General features: G+C 38.9%; 1 pseudogene; it reads right to left on the minus strand.

Annotated features, from left to right (window-relative positions):
- Positions 1–1,715: 1,715 nt before the first annotated feature.
- LOC115951490 lies at positions 1,716–4,219 on the minus strand (annotated as a pseudogene).
- Between the last annotated feature and the right edge of the window lie 18,824 nt (positions 4,220–23,043).

Here is a 23,043-nt window from a genome sequence, read left to right on the forward strand (position 1 = left end):
TTTTTATGAAATTTTACATTGACTAATGTGGGTGAATTTTAAACTTAGTTGACTAAAATGTGATATTTTTTCTATTATTCGAATAGTGATGCTGGTGCTCTTACATCATGTTAGTCTTTAAATAAATTGGAAAGCTCACAAGTTCGAATATAGAGAATTAGTCTTTCCAAAAAATAAATTTGGGTGACCTACTAATCACTTCTCTGAAACCTTGAAAAAGTGGAAGATTTATACATTCATTGAATACAGTCTTCATAATAGTAATAAATTGGAAATAATAAGACTTAAATTACACTTTGAGAGTATAATGATAGTTTTAAAATTTCTCAAAAATTATATAAATTTATTTAATTTAAAATAAATTAAATAATAAATGCCACTTTACATATCTGCGACATATATAATTTAAGTTAATACAAGAAAAATAAAAATAATAAAAACTACAGGTGAAATGCATTCAAAAAAGTATATAATTATATACTTAGATCTAAGATCAATGTTGTATGGAATAAATTGAGTAGAAAATAATGATAAAAAAACATAATTTGACTTTAGGGAGTGATGAAAATACTTTCTTGAAAGTGATAATTTGCCCCTACTTAAAAGAGTTTGGTGTGGGATTATAAGAAATTCACCTCTATGCAACAAAATCACCAACTGCTTATAACAATTAATTCTAAAGTTTCTTTTCCCAAGAATTTGTTATAAAAGTTGGTGTTAGGCCAACTCTTGAGTATGATGGCGTAAAAAATGACATTAAACCCTTGGGCTAGCTTGGAATGTCAACAAGGATAAGCAGTTATTTACTTGTTTTATGTTATTTGTTTCTCGTATCATCATAGTCCACATAAAATTTATTTATTTTTTCTATTATTTGAACTTTTGGTTGAAATAATTCAAAACATTTCTTTTAAGTAATAAGTTTTATTTATTCATCTCCTTTATTCACTTCTCTAAAAAAGAAAAGGTTAAAAACAATTCATTGAGTTTATATATTGGGCCACAAAAGTGAAGATAATCCCCTCTCATTACTCAAACTGTCTCCACTTTTGTGCAACAACGAGAATGTGGCATTAAGTTGATGCAATTGACAATGAGTGATTACAGTTACATAGAATGTGTGCAGGACACAATTGAAATTATATTTTGATTTCAGCTGTTATGTATATGGCAATATATAATTCAGAGTATGCAACAATAATCAGTGAATCAACAACGGCCAATGAAACTGCCTTTGCACTGTACCAATATCGTTGCAAAATAGAGAAGACCGAGAAAATTGTGCCTACGGTGACCTTGCTTCCCAAGATTAGATTGTAGAATAGGTTGACATATTTGAATTTGGATCAACTATATATATTCTTCTTTTAACTTTTTTTTTTAAGGGGGATTCTTTAAACTTGATTACATATAAAACTAAACACACGCCACGCACAAACTCTGAGACAATCTACACGCATTACATCAAATTAGAAAGTACAATCACCCTGACTTATTTTGAACTTGCAAGAAAACTTCAACACCGAGGTAAACAAATTAATAAGATGATGGGGCCTTGGGATATGACCCATGCGAAATCATGACTCGTAGAATTCCTAAGGCGGTAAGGCCTTTTATATTTGGAAACAATAATCATGGAAACCATGAAATTAATTCCCAGCTAGCAAGGCACACTTGGAAAGAAAACAGCAAATAAATTTTTACCTTGTCCATATTTAGTTTCGTGTGAAATTCTTGCAGAAGTTATCGCAGGGTCCTGGGGGAGAGTTGACAGCATAATCAGTCTGAATGATAGTTAGTATAAGTGCCAACAATGCGCCAACAAAAGCCAAGAACGTCCAGGGGCTGCTAAAATGGTCGTGAAAGAATTGAGCAATCCAGGTCCTACACTGCTTCTGGTAGAGATGCTGAATTTGTCATTTGACATCACTGTATATTTCGAAGTTAGGCACCAAGTCTTTACCTATCTCATTGAAGACTTGAGCCACTTCTTCATCGCTGCCAAGGCAGTTGAGTATTCCTGCTTTCCGTAGCATCTTAACATCATTGGGTTCATCAATCAGTGAATCAAGAAAAGATATGTAAGAGGTGATCCCTAAATCATTTTTGAAATCTAAACACATCTCCTACGCTATCAAGTTCAAGAACTTTGGCATCGTTGAGTCGTCCACACTTATTGGAGGAAGCCAAAGGTATCCCAAACAACAGAGTGTAGTAAGAGATATGTCCCTTAAGCAACTATTTTCCTTTTTACTACGTTCCACATGAATACCTGCTGCTCGAAGCTCCTGAACGTTGCGATAGGACTGCCAAGTTTGGACATTTTGTTTCTTTTGGTTGTTTCTTCCTCGATGCTTACCCAAGAGACGAGTCCTCAGAAGATCGAGAAGATGGATGGGATCTCCATTTCCATCCACTTTTATTGAACAATGAACTATTTCTTCTTTCCCAATTACTGCTTGTTGCTGCTTTTGTCTTCGCAGGAGACGCCATGATAACAAACAAGAAACTGTAAAATATAGAATCAATGCATGCAGCAAGATCACAAAATAAAATTTCAGAAACTGTTTATCATTAAGATTTAAGATGCTAATGAAAGTTACCTCCTGAGAAGCAATCGATTGAGCTAACTGTGCCTTTCTGAAGCTGGGTTAACTGTGAACCAAGCCTGTATGCCACTTAAGCTGAGTGCTAATACTGCGCCCAAAAACCCTGCGATCGACCAGGTGCCTGCGAAATGTTCATGGTAAAATCGAAACATCCAACTCGACAAGGTATCATGGTAATTTTCGATTTGACCATTAACGTCTGCATAAATTTCGAAGTTAGGCGCCAAGTCTTTACCTATCTCATTGAAGACTTGAGCCATTTCTTCATCGCTGCCAAGGCAGTTGTAGAGTATTCCTGCTTTCCGTAGCATCTTAACATCATTGGGTTCATCAATCAGTGAATCAAGAAAAGATATGTAAGAGGTGATCCCGAAATCATTTTTGAAATCTAAACACATCTCGTACGCTATCAAGTTCAAGAACTTTGGCATCGTTGAGTCATCAACAACTATTGGAGGAAGCCAAAGGAATCCCAAACAACCGAGTGTAGTAAGAGATATGTCCCTTAAGCAACTATTTTCCTTTTTACTACGTTCCACATGAATACCTGCTGCTAGAAGCTCCCGAACGTTGCGATAGGACTGCCAAGTTTGGACATTTTGTTTCTTTTGGTTGTTTCTTCCTCGAAGCTTACCCAAGAGACGAGTCCTCAGAAGATCGAGAAGATGGATGGGATCTCCATTTCCATCCACTTTTATTGAACAATGAACTATTTCTTCTTTCCCAATTACTGCTTGTTGCTGCTTTTGTCTTCGCAGGAGACGCCAGGATAACAAACAAGACAGTAAACGTAGGCATGCGCAGCTGATAGTTGATGACTGACGGCTTTCTTTTTTCTCATTTTCTGCTTGTTGGCCAAAATACCATGATAAGGAACTCAGACATTTGCAGCTGAGAATTAGTGACTGATTCTCGGATTGTGGTACGTTAACGTGCCCATCAATATAATTTTCAATCGATTTCTTCAAATTTTCTTCATTCCCACTCCATTCCATCAACCATTTCAGTAGACAATAGGGAAGCTGGTTCTCAAGCAAAAAAAAATCCTGTTCTGTAAAGGCTATACTGTCGGGTTTTATATTCAGCTCTTCGAACCTGTTGGCTGGGCTGGCTGGGTCTGCTGGGTTGGCTGGGTCTGCTGGGTTGGGTGGGCCGGCTGCGCAGTATATGTATTGTAGAATTGCGCAGCCGTCCACAAACAGTAGCCAAGCGAGGGCCTTATCATCTTTAAACCTGTTGTTGATCATCTCCTCTTCGAAGCAGTCCCTCAGTTCCATGATATTTTCCCCAATCTTCTTATACAAATCGCGTATCTTCTCTGCTCTGCCGCTGACGAACTCATTTGTCAACAAAAGCTTGTACTTCTCTCCTAGCTCGTACTTCTTATGACCATGATGGATAGGGCCGAGTGATACCGCTCTTGGCTCAAAGAGCTTTTCGAAATCCTTGTGGTCTCGGAACAAGAATATAACCTTTTGTATCTTTGGTTTTGGGGGTGGCTTCAAATTTTCTTTTGCCTCCACTACTGTTTTAATCCTTGCCTCCAGCTCCAGGTCCTCAGTGATGCCACTGCTTGTTTCACCGGCTTCTCTTCTGGTACTTCCGGCCATAGCAAGTTTGCACCAAAGAAGGTAATTGAATTTTGTAAGTTTGCTTTCCTACCTCGTATTTACTAGATGAAAACTTTAGCTCGACTAATTTACGACTGTTGCTCTTATGTGAATACATATAGGAATTTTCCTAAAGTAAATATACCTTATGAGCAAGAAACATATCAATTAAGCTTGGAATAAAATCTACAAGATATGTCTAAAAAATTTAAAAATAAATCGATACTTGGCTTTCATAGTTTCATTAACATTGTCGTTAATGTGTTTGTTGAGTTACCCATTAATAATAATTTGTTAAATAATAATTTGTTATTTAGTGTTTATTGTGAAATTGTTATAAAAATATTATAAATGTAGCATTATTCTCCTAAAATATAATGTCATTTAGGGTAAGACGTGTGTTGGTTGTGGTACCTATATTTGCCACATGGTGGCACAAGAGGAAGTGTGTGTTATGTGGGATATAATCCTATGCTATGCATTTGCACCACATGTTGACTAGGGTAAGAAGTGTGGGTGACTTGGTTTGTTCATCAATATAATAAATAAATTATTAAATTACTTTTTTTATGACATGCTTTTGGAAAATAATTTCTCACAGTGTTGAATGTAATATTCCTAGCATCATGGATCAAAATCGTCTAGAACTGTGCTCAAAAAAAAAAAAAAAAAAAACGCCAAGAACTGTTAGCAATTTTACACACAGAGTTCTTTTAATTTTGACATTTTATTTTATAATAAATTATTAAGATTATACCATCTTAATTACCCACTAACAAAAATCTTATAATAATAATGCCACATCGACGGCTACAAAAAATTGACATGCCAGGTTATTTAGTTTTTATAAAACATTAAAAAAAAAAAAAAAAAAAAAAAAAAAAACTGATAAAATCCATCTCACAGTGCCTTTGATGGTAGAGTTGCGGCTACGAGATCTCAGCACTGACAACATCTCAGAGCACTTGAATCAAGTTGTAGCACCATAAAAAAATTCAGAACCACATAAAAAGTCATAATTTTTTCCAGAACTTTTCATGTGGTAGATTGTAGTTGATAGAAAAAAAAATAGTGAATTCATGTGAAATTGATAGACAGTTAGTCATAGTCTATTAAGCAGGATAGTTATGACTTTTTATGTGGTACTAGAATTACCTGTAGCACACTATCTGAAAAACCGCTTCAGTTTTGTGAGGAAGTCTAGCCTTTTATACCTATCAAACAATTTTTAGATCTTTTTATTTACGATATAACTCTATCACCTGATCCCCCAGCTAATTTCATAATTCTCCCTCAAACAAAAGAAGCACCGGCATATCATAATTCTCCCTCAAACACACCCCCTGCCAATCATAATTTATAATAAAATGACAAATTTTCTTTTTTTAAAACAAAATCATAAATATAAGGACAACCGTTTTTCGGTTAAAAAATCATATAAAATAAACATTGATTTATGGAAATATATCATGACAGTTATCAAGTTCAATGAAACCACCCTGAGATAAAACAGTACGTCATCGCTGATAAAACAAATCTCCCAACAGAATTAGAGGAATTCTAGTCTGATTTTGTTGGGCATGCTGCATGTTCTTAGTGGTTACTGCGCCAAGATCTTGTCGGAGACAAGCACGGTATTATATTGGTGTTAGCACAAGAGGGAGAACTCGTTATACGTGGTAAAGATTCCTTCATTCCTAACATACCTTCCCTCTTTGCTCCTCTCCTCTCCTCTCCTCTCCATCTCCTCGATCTCTGTCCATTTCAAACATGCTCTAAAATAAATTAGAAGGTTCAAAATTTGTTTTGTTAATTTCTTTAGATTATATATAAAAGAGAAAAAAAAAAGTTCTAACACAGAGACATATCGCAACTCTATTAAAAATTTTTAGTAACTTTTAAAAGAGGGTGAAACAACTTATGTTACATATAGCATACTTTCTTAAATAATGTGGGACAGTTATCTATTCATTTTTTTTAGAAACAAACATGCACACACAATTACTTATCGACAATATCATATGGTCACGATCTTAGTTACCTGTTGATTTTTTTTTTTTTTTCTAAATTAGTTTACTTTTTTTTTTTCAAATTAGTTTGCATGCTTCACTATTGTACGGAAAATATACTTTCCTTTCTTGGGCAGCAAAAAATATCTCGAGCATCACGTTGACTGTAACGTACGGTTGAAGCATAATTGACATATCATTCTTCAAAAATTTTCAGAAAAAGATAATTATGACTAAGTACATTAGTACAGTGAAGCTATGCTTGATACTAGGCTTGATGCAAAAATATAAACAACAGTTTTATCGCAACAGTGTATACCAAACTTGCTGAGCAGATAAAGACTCTTTCACGTGTATCACATATGTTCTTTTGTTTGAAGCACGATTTATCATAGATATGTTGATGCGAACTATGTACTAGCTAGGTTCGAATCATCAGGAAACTCTGACAAAAGTGGGCCACATTAGATAGCAATCTTGCTGCATAAACATGAAGGAATAACCCACAATTTATAGGAAAAGTGTGTAAATTTTGAAATTTGGGCATCACATACCACTCTTGCTTGCTTTAGTAAGAGGTTAAAAAACTGGTTTGGTTCGTGCTCATGCTGCCACGTACGGCTTCATCAAACACTCAAACCTGAATAATAAAACTAGTTTGGACTTCAAAGAAGTACGTAAATTTGATACCTTATACATGAGTAAAGTTAAAATGCACTAAGGCAATTGTTTAAGGAAAAAATTTGTTACACACACTTAGAAAAATAATTAAAATTGTGTCTTGAAATCATAACGTCAATTCACAATTGGCTAGCATGGGTCCAAAAAAATTGACACTTCTAAAAGCCAAGATTAATTGAAGCCCAAAAAAATTGGCACTTCTCAAACCATGCAAAAAGGAAAGATTCATGCGATAAATATGACTCTTTTTATATTAAATAAATTAAAAATTACACAGTTAGAATATAACAATAATTTTAAAACTTTTAAAGCATATATCGATTTATTTAATTTAAAATAGTTTATGTAATAAATGTCTTATGACATTGTTCCTCCGTGCAACTCATCCATGTCCTAGAATTGAATTTATACTTGATAAACTTTGCTTGAGGAATTTAGGAGTAGTGTTGCAATTTTTCTTTCCATGAGTAAGCAAGATTTTTTTAAACACACATGCAAAGATATTACAAAGAGCAAGAAGCTGAAATTAAAAGAGCAGCCACAAATACTTCTTACTGTCTAGAATCTAGATCACAAACCAATTACAACATGCTACATTTCAATAAAATATCAACTTCTTTTTTAATTGTTTTTCTTTCCTCACACATAACAACCATCGTTTACTCTCTTTTTTCATTCTCAGGATACATAAAGAAATATTAAAAAACTAAATATAAAATGAATAGTGCTAGTATATATTTATAGGTACAATTATTGTAACAACTATGTATTTTTACATAATTATTTGCATGGCCTGGCATGAGTGAATTTTGAGTTTTGTTGGCTAAAATGTGATACTTTTTCTATTATACAAATATTAATGTGAATGCTCCAAGGGCCATTAGCTTATACAAAAATTTATGTTTATTTTAGTATAAGAACATACATTTTTTTATTTTATATATACACTTTTCAAAATACCGCACATCAGATTATCTATTTCACATTACATTTCATTAAAATATCAATTTTCTTGATTTTTTGTAATTGTTTCTCTTTCTTCACACACAACAACCATTATCCACTCCATTTCTTCTACCTTGAGATACATAAAGAAAAAATAAAAAACTAAATGCAAAATGAATAATATCAATGTAAATTTACACGATTAATATAATCAACTTATAAATTTACACAATTATACATTAATTAATTAATATGAGTCAATTTTAGGCAATATTGTGTAAATTTTATAATTTTTTCTATTATACATCCACATAGAACTTTTATGCCAACATCTTCTATAGGATTCTTTAAAAGTTGTGAATACATATACGCACTTTTGACTTTCTTAATCAATTATATTTTATGACTTGATAAAAATGCAAAGCTTGAAATTTAATCTACCAGTACCAGATATGCGGAAACAAATATAAAAGAAACTGAAACTTGCTTGGGTCTGTTGTTTACCAAAAAAAGAAACTTGCTAGGGTTTCATTACATATATGGTATCCTTTTCTGAATAAAGCATTGATGGTAGCTTTATGCATTTATCCATTGAGCAGGTTTGGTATTAAACATGCATAATTTTATTTGAGCCTTTGCTTTAATTTATACCAGCTTTATGCTACTCTTCTAATATACAGCTAGTTGTTCTATGATACAGTGAACAAAAGCTTTTCCTCCTGACTTTATTTAGATTGCAAATTTTATGATACACTTTTGCAATGAAGCCTAGTCTTTATGATTTATATTTGCATGCAATTAAAAAGTATATAGTTTGTCATATTCTGTGCTATGGTACTTATCTAAGAATATATCTATTTGGGGTAAAGGTATTGAATTATAGTTAGATTATTTAGAGAGTTTAACTAGGTATATTGTACTGGTTAAACCAGGAGATTCAATCAGATTAATTACCCACTACATGTATCGATCGTGCTTCAAACAATAAAAACTAAAAATGTGATACACGTGAAATAGTATTTGCCTACATAGCAAGTTTCGTATAAACTTTTGCAATAAATCTGTTTATGTTTTTATCTCTTGCATCAAGTCTGAGCAAAGTGGTTCTTGTACGATATTATGCCATTCGTGTTTTAGACAATAGAGTTAAATGTGATACACGAAATATTGAGTGTGACGGATTGAAACTCTAGCTTGAAAATTTTAAAAACTTAATTTGAAATTATTGATATACCACTAGAATCAATTAAGCGTACACAATTTTGTGATGAAGATTTAACTTGTTTTATAACTCAAGTTGAAGGAAGCTGTGCATGAGCACGAACCAGTTAATTTGAAAAAAAAAAAAACACATTTTTACTACTATTTACTAATGCAAGCGTATTTGATATATGATGATGCCGAAAATCGTCAGTAAGTCGCATAGTCCTCACGTACTTGAGATAACACCTGCACAACACAGAACAAGAAGACCTTGAGAGAGTACCGGTGTGGTACCGGCCAAAGAATCTCCAAAGGTTAAGTTAGAAATCTTCTCATAACTCTAAAGTGTCAAAACTGGGGTCAATTATGCGTACCTTCGTTTGGGAGTGCTTTTGGGGTTCTTATAGTAGTATAAACTGACTCTTGTTCCTTGGGCAGAAAGATCTTTCCTTATAGAGAAAATTTTAATAAATGTATGTATTTCGTGGGATTCTTCCCATATAGGGGTTCCTTGACCAAGACCAAACGTAAGGAGCAAGATATTTCCATTTAAGATTCCTTGGAGTTCACTTAAGCAACGTGGGGGCCATGTGGCCTTGACATTAGTTGCCCTCGTGTCCATACACCAAGGATTCCATTTGTCTAGGACCACTCGTCATGCATTCTTTCCTTCCAAAACCTTGATCCGTCGCCTTATATTATTTACTGTTGTCAGGCTCATGTATCTGTCATGTTTGATTTTTATCCCCTTTAGCTGCCCCCTTACACTATGGGTCCGTCACTTCCCTTCAAACGGACCCGTGGAGTGACGGTCTAACTCCTCTTTTGAGGAATCATACTTTGATTGACAAACTAGACTAGGGCCATAAATGTTGTAGGGGTATGTGGCATGTTTTTAGAGGTTGATCACTTAAAATGAAGCATCCTTTCGTCTTCTGTGCTGTTCCCTATATATATACGCACATTCCTTTACCTTTCATTTTTACTTTTTTCAACGAATTCTCAACCAAAGCGCTACCGTCCACTTCAATAATTTGGCGTACCGTCTACTTTGTGCAACTGTCAGCCACTCCTTGTTTGCTTTCTCCAACCGGTAAGTATTTTTACTTTATGTTGAATTTTTTTTGCTACTTATTAGGTTTTTGCACACCCGTCGTCTATGTAGACCATCAGAGTCTTAGGACTTGTCCATCACATGTAGGTGACAGATGTCTAGTGTGTCGAGTGAACAATTGTGTGTCCGTGAGGGAGCGGGCTACGATGAGGTGTTTCCGTTAGGTCTCGACGACCCCAGCACCTCAAGTACTGAAAGGGAGACCTGACGGAGATGAGGACACGGATGTGGAGGGGTCGGAGGGAGATTCAAACGATGATGATGTAGATAATGGTGAACCCTCAATTCAGTTCATCGTAGGCCCCGACGGATTTAGGAAGTTCATTATGCTACCGTTATGGACAATAAATGATTTCAATTCCTTCGTCAAACAAACACACTTCAACACACTTAGGGAGAAGTACCAAATACCCATCAACATCCCAATGCGTCTACCTTTAAAGCATGAAAAATGTTACTACAAGGGTGTAAAAGACGTCATGGTGTATGAGTAGCATCTGAAGGTGAGACCTAGGTTCCCCTTAAGTGCTCTCCACCATCGTCTGCTACAATACCTTGGGCTAGCCGTCACCCAAATCTCTCCGAATGCCTGGAGAGTTTTTCTAGATGCGGAAGTCCTGTATGAGGTGATGATTGATAGAGTATGCAGGATGACGGTGGAAGAGTTCTTCCATTGTTACCGTCTGGCTAAGATTACTCAATCAAAAGGCATGTACAGTTTCATGCCAAGGAGTCTGTTGCTTAGCTTGTGTGAGACACGCTAGATTCCAATAGAAACTGGAAGAGCCATTTTTTCTTCATCCAAGGGGACAATTGGATGTGTCACCTACGTGATGAAGAGTACATGCTAGTAGACAAAACATGGGGTATTATGCCCCTGTCTGGTATGTGTCCCTTTATATTAGGCTTTCTATTCTGTTGTGTTTATCTGGTATTCTAATTGTCACTTTTTTGCAGCTAAGGACGGTCCTCAAGTTAGCCTTGAAGAGTGGAGTTTTTTGGAGAGGATCTTTACGACCACTAAGTTGTCAGAGAGGTTGTGGTTGAAGCTGGTGACCTTAGATACCCTTCACTGGTATTGTGATGGTCTAGAACCAACTGAGGCCGCCCGTTGCTACGACGAACGAATATGCATAAGTGAGTTCTCCTCACACTTGCTTTCTTTTTTGCTTTTGGTAAATTACTAACTCTTTCACCCGTCCATTTTGATGTAGAAATGAAGGAAAGCAAGAGGAGGGCCTTTATAAAGCAGCAAGCTGCTAAGAAAAAATAGGACGGAAGCTTGCCCTCTAAAACTAGGGGTCAAGCTTATCCATCCATGAAGAGAAAACCGATGGTGAAGACCAATCGTCCTCCCAAAAAGCCCAAAGTTACTCTGGAGTCAGTCGTCAGGTTAAGGGTTGAGACGAAGAAGACGGCTACTCCACCCGCACAAGGGAGGGGCAAGGGACTCATGATGGGTCATGTTCCTACCACTGAGAAACCACCCTTCCCCCTTCGTGAGGATTCTCGGTATACGCTGGAGCAGCTTTCGTCCATCATTACAGCCGATAATTATGAGGACTTAAGCAACCATGCAACCAAAGCTAGGGGGAGACAGGTCTTTTTAGCATTGCACAGGTAATTGTATTTGTCTTTCTTCCCTTCCTTCCACTTTGTCTTGTGATATATTCTAACCCTTCTTTTGTTTCCAGGCAATGCTAATGATGAAGGGGTTAACAGGCCATTGCCTATCCCACGAGACGGCACTGGACCACGTCAGGGCAAAGGCATAGTCGACGAAGATGAAGCTAGGGGAGTTGAAGGCTTGGAAGACGGTCTAGGAAAAGAAGCTTACCTTGTCGGAGCAAGTCCGAGGTGAGCTGGAGAAGCAGGCGAAGGTGTTGAGGTAGGTCCTTGAGGATAAAGAGAAAGAGATCAAAACTGTCAAGGATCAGCTCTGTTAGGCCAAGGAAGAAGCGATAGGGGAGTATCTTGACTTCGACGCCCTCCTGGCGGAGCTCGGTGGCTCCTATGTAGATGGCTTTGACAACTACTTCTGTTAAGTCAAAGCTTCTTTCCCAGATCTGGACCTGTCTCATGTTTCCATTGATGCCCAGGCCCAGACTCCAACTCAGCCCGTCCATTCTGAGAGCACAAATGAGTTGTTTGCTGATAATGCTCCTGTTAATGACCCCAATGGTGATGGAGTGACCGCCCCTCTTAAAGGCCAAGTTGAAACTGAAGGTGAGAAGGCACGTCCACTTGATGGGGACCAAACGGTTGAGGAGAGGCATGAAGAAACCCCCACCATTCAATCGTAGCTTTTTTGTTTATGTATTATCTTTTTGTTTATATGGGAAAACAATTTTATTCCTTCCGTCACCCTTGTTTTTGGGTGTTTGTATACAATTTACCTTCTTCAGGCTATTTATTTGTTGCACTTTGTTTCTTCATTTATATACATATCAATTTAGGTACATTAGTGCTTTCATCAGTTTTACAGGATAGAGTCCTTAGTTGGACCCGTCAACTTTGTTGATTAAATCTTGAATCTTTCCTTGGGGTGTATACTTAGTGAAAATTTTGCAATCAAGATGAGCCCGTCCATTCTGGGCCTAGCAATTTTAAATCATCCCTTGTGGGATGAGCCCGTCTACTTTGGACTCAACATTTTAAATCAAACACTTAGGATGAACCCGTCCATTGTGTGGACTTTAAAATCTTGAATCGTCCTTGGTGGGGTGAGCCTGTCTACGTTGGACTCAATATTTTAAATCAACCTTTAGGATGAACCCATCCACTATGTGGACTTTAAAATCTTGAATCATCCTTGATGGGATGAGCCCATCTACTTTGGACTCAATATTTTAAATCAACCCTGGGGATTAACCCATCCACTGTGTGGACTTAAAATCTTGAATCATCCTTGGTGGGATGAGCCCGTCTACTTTGGACTCAATATTTCAAGGATGAACCCATCCGCCGTGTGGACTTTTAACAGAGATAAGTCATTCTTATAGGATGAAGTCTGTCCACTTTGTGGACTTAGTAAATACAAGTCATCTCTTTAGGATGAACCTATCCACTTGGGACTTAATAATTATAATGTAAGAATGCAGATAACATACACGCGAAATTTCTGAATAACTCCTCTTATTATGAAAAAGTCGTGGATAAAAATTGTCTTTTAGAGAAATGAAACAACTGCCCTTTGGGCTTAAAAGAGACTGTAGATAATAAAAATTAACTAAAAAGAAATAAACTGGAAATGAGGAGTGTTGTCGCCCTTGCCACTGTCTACTGGTAGTACTTTTTTAGGTGCTTTGCATTCCATGGGTGATGCAACTTTTGCTTGTCTAGTGTCTCTAGGTGGTAGGTTCCCTTCCTCTACCATGCTGCAACTCTATATGGTCCTTCCCACTTAGGCCCTAGCTTTCCCTGAGAGGTGTCTTTCATGGCACCTATCACCTTTCTTAAGACAAGATCTCTAACCTGGAAGTCCCTATATCTAACCCTGGAGTTGTAGTGCCTGGTCATAAGGTCTTAGTATCGTGCAAGCCTTTGCTCAACTATTGCTCTGACCTCATCCACCAGATCAAGCTGCGGGCGCAGTGCTTCATCATTTCTTCCCTCGTCATGGTTTCCTACTCGGTAGCTGGTGAGCCCTACTTCAGCTAGAATCACTGCGTTGCTTCCATATGCTAGTTGAAATGGTGTTTCTCCTGTAGGTGTTCTTATTGTCGTCTTGTATGCCCATAGGACGCTAGGAAGTTCCTCCGGCCATATACCCTTTGCTCCCTCAAGCTGGGTCTTAATGATTTTGAGCAAGGACTGGTTCGTGACCTCAACTTATCCGTTGGCCTGAGGGTGGGCGAGAGATGAGTAGTGATTCTTGATCCCTAGTTATGAGCAGAAGTCTTTGAATGCGTTGTTGTCGAACTGCTTCCCATTGTCTGAAACCAGCACTCTAGGTATGCCATACCTGTAGACGATGTTCCTCCATAAGAAACCTCGTACATTTTTCTCAATGATGCTGGCCAGTGCTTCTGCTTCCACCCACTTGATGAAGTAGTCTATACCAACCGCCAGAAATTTTAGTTGTCAAATTGCTGTTAGGAATGGGCCCATGATGTCCAATTCCCATTGTGCGAAAGGCCATAGGGCCGTCATCGGGGTGAGATCTTCTGATGGTGCTCGAATGAGGTTGGCAAACTTCTGGCACTTGTCACACGCTTAACATAAGCAGTGGCATCCTTCTACATGGTAAGCCAATAGTATCTCGCCTGGATGAGCTTGTGCACTAATGACTGTGACCTAGAATGGTTTCTGCAGACTCCTTTATGGACTTCTTGCATTACGTAGTTGCTTCGTCTAAGATGAGACACCTTAGATACGGTCAAGATAAGCTCCTTTTGTATAGGATGCCTTTAATCAGAACGAACCGTGCTGCTTAAACCTTCAACTTCCTTGCAATTTCCTTTTCGTCAAGCAACACGTTGTCCTTCAAGTAAAAGATTATTGGTGTTGTCCAGTAGTTCTCGGGACCTATTTCCTGCACACTGATGTTGTCTATCAATGGTGAGATTTGAATGAAGGATAGTACCTGACTGGGGATGAGAATATGCTCTGCTAAGACGACTTTAGCAAGACGATCGGCGTGCTCAATCTCCTCTCTTGGTATCTGAACAAAATTCACTTGGAGGTCGTTAACACGATCCTTTACTTGCTCAAGGTACTTCTTCATTCGTTCGTTCTTGCACTCATAGTCGTCATTGACCTGGTTGATTACCACTTGGGAATCGTAGTACACGACCATACTTTCAGCTCCTGCCGCCTTGGCGAGATCTAGCCCTGCTATCAAATCTTCGTACTCTGCTTCATTATTGGTTGTAGGGAAGTCAAGACAAATCATACATTCAACCTTATCCCCTTCTAGGCTATTGAATACCAAACCGGCTCCGCCTGCTTGAAGATCCATTTGTATGTATGATCCATCGAGGGCTCTTTTCTACCCCCGGTCTTTCGCGAGAGTGAATTCTACAATGAAGTCAACAATGACTTGTCCCCTTATAGCCGTATGTGGCTGGTATTGTATGTCGAATTCGCTCAACTCAATTGCCTATAGCGTCATCCGTCTAGCGGCTTTTAAGGCAGCTTATTGCTTTCCGAAGGGGCTTATCTATTAGGACGATCATAGTATGTGCCTGGGAGTATGACTTGAGTTTACAAGCGACAATTACTAATGTGAAGGCGAGCTTCTCCATCGATGGGTACCTTTCTTTTGTGCCTCGGAACGCCCTGCTAGTGTAGTACATAGGCTTCTGTACCCTGTCTTCTTCCTTGACTAAGGCTGTATTGACAGCTGCTAAGGAGACGGCCAGATAGAGGAATAACTCCTCCCTAGGCTTTGAGGGACTCAGCAATGGAGGGGAGGAGAGGTATGCTTCTTCGAACGCTTATTGGCACTCAGCCGTCCATTGAAACGATTTCTACAATGTACGGAAGAAAGGTAGGCACTTATCTATTGCTCTTGAGACGAACTTGTTTAGTGCAGCAACCTTGCCATTCAGGCTTTGCACTTCCTTGATGTTTGTTGGTGGTGTCATCTCCATTATTGCCCATACCTTGTCTGGGTTGACCTCGATGCCTCTTTGGGACACCATGAACCCTAGGAATTTCCTCGTCGTCACCCCGAATGTACACTTACTGAGATTCAGCTTCATGTTATTTGACCAAAGGGTGTCGAAGGTCTCTTAGAGGTCGTTCAAATGATCATCCTCTTGTAGGCTCTTTATTAGCATGTTGTCCACGTAAACTTACACATTCCTCCTAATCTGATATGCAAACATCTTGTTCATTGGTCTCTGATATGTGGCTCTTGCGTTCTTGAGGCCGAATGGCATCATATTGTAGTAGAAGAGATCCCCTTCAGCTTGATTAGGTTATACCTAGAGAATGCATCCATGAAGCTTAGCAATCGGTGTCTTGCAATCGAATCCATTAAAACGTCAATCCACGAAAGAGGGTAGCTATCTTTAGGGCATGCCTTATTTAGGTCCGTGAAGTCTATGCACGTCCTCCACTTTCTGTTGGCCTTTTTAACTATCACTATGTTAGCCAACCAGTCGGGGTAGTATGCTTCTCGAAGGAAGGCGATACATTTAACTTCTGGACTATAATTGAAGGATCGATTCCGGGCATGTTCTCATGGCTCTAGGAGAATACGTCTTGGTTCTCCTTTAGAAATGTCGTGAGCGCTTGACGGATCGGCGAGCTAGCCAAAGTTCCGACCCTGGTCATTCATTCGGGCCGGGCATCGTCCAAGATTACCTCTTCTGCCACCATTCGCTATTCCTCTATACACATAGTTTGCAAATAGTCATCCATCTCCAACATGGCAATATAGCACTTATGCGCTACCACTTGATCTCCCCGTACTTCTCCCACTCTGTACTCAATTGGTAATTTTATCATTAGATGATAAGTCAAAGTTATGGCCTTCCATGAGTTAAAGGTTGTACGACCCAATATGGCATTGTAAGCAGATGAACAGTCAACAACCAAGAACATGACATCCCTGGTGATCTGCTACGGGTAATCCCTAACTGTTACAGACAAAGTGACTGCTCCTAGTAGGTGTACCCTCATTCCTCCGAATCTAACAAGTAGCGCATTAACTGGAATCAGTCATTCCCTATCAATCCTCATATGTTGGAATGCTGGGTAGTAGAGAATGTCGACAGAGCTCCTGTTGTCCACAAGGACTTGGTGTGTGTTGTAATCCCCTACACGTATGCTGACTACAAGTTTATCATCGTGTGGGTGATGGAGACATCAGGCATCTTCCTCCATGAACCCAGTTACGAGGTCGTAGCTTTATGCCATCTTTAGGACATACCCTGTTAGCTGGACATTTTGAACCATCCGTAAGTAGGTCTTGCGTGCCTTCTTGGAAGAACTGGAAGCCACATTGCCCCTTATAATCATCCTTATGTCTCCAAATAATGGCATAGGGCACTCATTTTCACTCCGGGCAGGCTGTCCTTGGGGCTGTTTAGTCCCTTCCTTATCGACGAACCTCTATAACTTCCTTTGCCTAATGAAAGCTTCTATATGCTGCTTTAAGTCATAGCACTTGGACATATCGTGGCCGTGATCACTGTGGAAACGGTAGTACTTATCTCTAGACCTCTTGCTAAGGTCTCCTTTCAACTTGGCAGGGAATGTTAGGGCTTCTTCGTCCTTGATCTGCATTAGGACTTGATTAATCGGGGTGTTTAGAGGGGTGAAGCTTGTGAATCTTCTGGTAGGAGGCTTGGAGCGTCTATCTTCCCTTCCATCTCCTCCTGTCCTGGCCATCTTTTGCCCCCTGTCCTGTCGTGCTTCCTCCTGTCTCTATCTTTTTTTAGGCTTCTCCTTGCAGGCCAGCAACGCGTCTTTCACGTTCATGTACTTAGTAGCCCTGTAGAGCACATCCGACATGGTTTTCGGGTCATTCTTATACAAGGAAAATAGAAACTTACCCTTCCGCAGCCCATTCGTGAACACAGCCACGAGTATCTTGTCATTAGCTTCATCGATTGAGAGTGCCTCCTTGTTAAAGCGGGCTATGTAAGACCTCAACGTCTCATCCTCCCGTTGCTTAATGCTCATTAGGCATGCAATGGACTTCTTATACTTGTGCCCCTCGATAAAGTGTGAGGCAAATTGGGTGCTCAACTCCTTAAAGGTACCAATGGAATTAGGCATCAACCTACTGAACCAAATCCTTACGGGGCCCTTCAATATAGTGGGGAAGGCCGTGCACATAATCTCATCTGCCACTCCTTGCAGGTGCATTAGAGTCTTGAAGGACTCCAGGTGATCTAGGGGGTCTTTAGATCTGTCGTAGCTTTTCACCTGAGGCAAAAGGAACTTTGGTGGAAAGGGGAATAACGTGACAGATGTAGTGAATGGTGAATTGGTTCGATATACCAAGTCATTGAGGTCGTTAGATACCTGTCCTCTGAGGGCATTCAACATGAAGTCCATCCGTTCCTTCATCATCTGCATCTCTGCGACTATGTGAGGCAGAGCCGTATCTGTGGTAGATGGGCGGCTTGTATCTGGTTGCTCTTGTTTGCTTGGGGCGTTGCTGCCTTCCGGCTCCTCTTGGTTCCTTCTTTCAGCGCTAGTTCCTTCCTGGTCCTCCTCCTAGGTGTTAAGCGTTGCGTTCTTCTGGCACAGTTGCTCCTCTAGGTGATGATTCTGCTTGGTGAGGCGTTCCATTACTGCTGCGAGGGTTTGAACCTGTCTCTCTAAGGAAGTGGTGCGCAGTTCGTCACCCTAATTGTTAGTGGTTGCTACCATCAAACGAGTAAGTACCATGTAACTTTTTGTTCGGGAAGTAGTAAGTTTGGCTTATCTCCTTTCCCACAAATGGCGCCAACTGATGATATCAAAAATCATTAGTAAGTCGCACAGTCCTCATATGCTCGAGATAACACATGCACAACACAGAACAAGAAGACCTTGAGATAGTACCGGTGTGGTACTGGCCAAAGACCCTCCAAAGGTTAAGTTAGAAAACTTCTCACAACTCTAGAGTGCCAGATGATACGTACCTTTGTTTAGGAGTGCTTTTGGGATTTTTGTAGTAATGTAGAAATGACTTATGTTCCTTAGGCAGAAATATCTTTCCTTATAGAGAAAATTTTAATAAATGTACGCATTTCGTGGGATTCTTCCCATATAGGGGTTCCTTGACCAAGACCAAACGTAGGGCGCAAGATATTTCCATTCAAGATTCCTTGGAGTTCACTTAAGCGGCGTGTGGGCCACGTGGCCTTGACATTAGTTGCCCTCATGTCCATACACCAAGGATTCCATCCATCTAGGACCACCCGTCATGCATTCTTTCGGTCTAGAACCTTGATCCGTCGCCTTATATTATTTATTGTCATCAGGCTCATGTATCCGTCATGTTTGATTTTTATCCCCTTCAATATACAAGCAATGTATGTGCTTAAATTTCTTTAAAAATTAAATATAAAAATAAGCTATATATATATATATATATATTTTAACATGATTTAATCTATGTTATGTTATATCTAACAAAAATTTACATTGTGTTAGTCTTTAAATAAATTAGAAAGCTCGTGGGTTCGAATCTAGAGAATTATCCTTTCCAAAAAGAAATTTTTTTTTTGATACAAGATAGAATTCTACTCTAGCATAATCTAATTGTATATGTGTGTGAAACTCCCTCCTGGGGACTTGAATCCTAGCCCTTATCCTCCACACCCCACAAGCACTTATACTTGTGAAGTGACCATCGCACACCCTTGGTCCAAAAAGAAAAAAGAAAAGAAAAAAGAAAATTTTGGATTGACTACTAATCATTTTTCTGAGACCTTGCAGAAGTAGAAGGTTTATGCATTAAATATGACCTTCTATCTTTTACTGAATAAATTAGAAATTACACCATTAGAGTATAATAATAGTTTTAAAACTTTTGAAAAAATATAGATTTGTTTAAGGTAAATTACATATCTAAACATATACAAGTTTTTTTTTCTTTTCTTTTAGGAAACTGATAATTTTATTGCATACGTGAAAAAGAAAGTACATAGTGAATAAGAGCTTTCTCAATATAGCAAGGTTCCTCTTCAATCCAAGTCATATAGTCATCAATGCTAGCTGCATGTTTGGCTAGATGGTGTGCAGGCATATTACCTTGTCATTGTATGTGAGAAAATTCTATCCGCCTAAAATCCCTACATATCTCTTGCAACCTCTCCACAATTGACACCACTGAAGAGGGTGGGGAGGATATACCACAAAGAGCATCAATTAGGATCAAAGAATCTCCCTCCAGGATAACATCATGAAGGCTACCATGCTTTGCAAGTCACAATCCAGTCTCAACTGCTCTAGCATCTATCTCCACAGAACCAAGAGGAGCCCGAACCTTTATAGACAGCGCCTCTTTCAATCGTCCCTTGTCATCTCTAACGGGCACTCCTACTCTGGCATTTTTCTACTCCGCAAATGTGGCACCATTTACATTTATTTTGAAACATCCAGCCCTTGGAGGTGTCCATAGCACGGTGTGTTCCACCACAGGCTTCGTGGGTGCATCCATCTCCGTCGTAATTCCATATTCAGCAAGGTACTCCATCGCCCAGTGAACCAATACCTGTCCAGATTTCCTTACCCCTCCATTCCTCATCTCATTTCGGTTATGCCATAGTGCCCACGCTATGGTAACAAACCTTGCAGCTTTATCATCCCCTATACTGACGACCATCAACAGCTACCACATAAGATCTAGAAAAGAAACACCATCTGCTCTGACTGGGATCATGGCTAGCTTGGAGCACGTCCATGCTTCTTGGGCTTTCAGGCAACTCCAAAGAACATGCCCAATTGTTTCCGAAGCCTCTCTATAGATCTCGCATGCATCTTCTTGTAACACTTTCCTCCTCATCAGGTTGGTTTTTATAGGTAAGGCTTCACGGCAAGCTCTCCATCCGAAATGACGAACCTTAAGTGGGATCGGCAAACTCCACATTCTTCTCCAAAAAGGCCGAAGTTGGCTGCTGTCCGAGCTTTGTCCTCAATTGCCATGGTAAGCAAGCTTTACTGCCAATTTATAAGCACTGCGCACGCTGAACAATCCATTATGAGCTTCAAACCAAATCAACTTGTCCTCAAGTAATCGAGAACTCAATGGGATTCCTTTAATAACTTCGGCTTCATGGGGCAAATATAGTGTATCCATAACCGAATGCTTTCAATTGGCAGTTGTATTGTCAATCAGTTCCTTAACCCGTGTTTAATATATGAAAAAATATAAAAACAATAAAAACTACAAGGAAACTGCATTCATAAAAATAAAAATAAAAAATAAAAAATAAAAAAAACACAATAAAGATATGTATCTAATTCCTAACCACACAAAATGCAGTTGTTATTTACTTCTAAAAGTATTATAGCATCATCTCTAATTTGGAACATTTAGATCTAAGATCAATGTTGTATGGAAGAAATTGAGTAGAAAACTAATGTAAGACAGATAGCACATGCCCTCCTAGAGCAACAGAGGCACCAGAAATCACAATGCAAATGGGGTGACAGTGTTGGAATTGCATGAAATTTGGCAGGTTGAAGGAAAACAACATTCTGATCCAAAAGGAGTTCATGTTGTTTACAAATCATCAGGCCTTGCAATTTATCAATAGACAGATTTCCATCAACAAAATGCATGCCAGGTGGGTTGCATACATACAACCCACAAACACAAATCTGGTGTTACTAACAAGATAGCAGATGCACTTAGTCGACAAGCTTCTTTGCTGGTTACACTGTGAATAGAAGTTATCGGGTTTGATTATCTAGAGGAGCTTAATAAGGAAGATGATGATTTTGGAAAGGTTTGGAGTCAATGTTAGCAGACTCACTTTGTTGTGGATTGCATACATCTGTAATATGGTTTTCTCTTTCGAGGAAATTAACTATGTATTCCTCGAAGTTCTTTAAAGGAGCAAGTTGTTAGGGAGTTGCATAGCGGAGGTTTGGGAGGTCATATGGGGTGAGATGTGGGCATTCATGTGAGGAAATTCCCTATATGCCAGACAACTAAGGGGCAGTCTTAAAACACTGGTCTATACATGCCATTACTAATTCCTCAAGCACCTTGGGAGGATCTATCCATGGATTTTATACTAGGTCTTTCTTAAACCTAGTGAGGTATAGATTCTGTTTTTGTTGTAGTTAACAGGTTTTTGAAGATGTCTAATTTCATAGCCTATAGAAAGATCTCAAATGCCATTCAAGTAGCCAATCTGTTCTTCAAAGAAATAGTGCATTTGCGTGGAGTGCCCAAATCCATTACCTCTGATTGTGATATGAAGTTCCTTAGTCACTTTTGAAGGACTCTGTAGAGACGGTTTGATACATCCCTTAATTACAGTAGCACAAGTCATCCTCAGATCAAACCTTAGCTAATCTGATAAGGTGCATTTCTGGAGAGAAGCCTAAGCAGTGAGATCTTGCCTTGCCTCAAGCCGAATTTGCTTACATCAACACTGTTAGTAGGAGCACGGGTAAGTCCCCTTTTGCCATTCTCTATTGTGTGCCACCAAAACACGCTTTGGATTTGGTATCCTTACCTGAGCTTCCAGGAGTGAGCCAAGTAGCAGAAGATATGGCTAATTGCATTCAAGCAGTGCAAGAAGAAGTTAGGCAGAAATTTGAAGCTTCAAATGCTAAATACAAGGAAGCTACTAATAAAAAGAGGCATGAGAAGATCTTTAATGATGGAGATTTTGTATTGGTCTACCTTCAAAAGGAGCGGTTTCCTATTGATACTTATAATAAATTGAAGGACAAGAAGTATGAGTCATTTCAAATTACTAAGAAGATCAATAACAATGCCTATATGGTTGCTCTTTTGCCAAACATGAACATTTCTTCTACCTTCAATGTTATTGACTTGTATGATTATCACCCTCTTGATGAGTAAGATAGTGGGAACTCGAGGTTGATTTCTTTCCAGGTAGGGGAGACTGATGTAGAATAGACAACACATGCCTTCTTGAAGCAGTAAGGGTGTTGGGAGTCACAACGCAAAATCAAAGGGGGTTGCCAGTAGAGGCCATCGGGGCGATAGTGTCGGAATTGCAGGAAATTTGGTAGGTTGAAGGAGACGGAATTCTGATCTGGAGAGAGTTCTTGTTGTTTACAGATCACTAGGTATGTCTTATGCACTAAAGAGTGAGTATCCCAACTGATAGGTATGTCTTTTTTCTTTCTTTTTTGGTGAAATATTTCCTGCTAAATCCCTCTCAGATCTCCCTTTAGTGTTTGAAATGAGATATATATATATATATATAATTAGTTGAAAG

The sequence above is a fragment of the Quercus lobata genome, chromosome 7 (assembly GCF_001633185.2).
Source record: "Quercus lobata isolate SW786 chromosome 7, ValleyOak3.0 Primary Assembly, whole genome shotgun sequence".
In the NCBI taxonomy this organism is placed as follows: domain Eukaryota; kingdom Viridiplantae; phylum Streptophyta; class Magnoliopsida; order Fagales; family Fagaceae; genus Quercus; species Quercus lobata.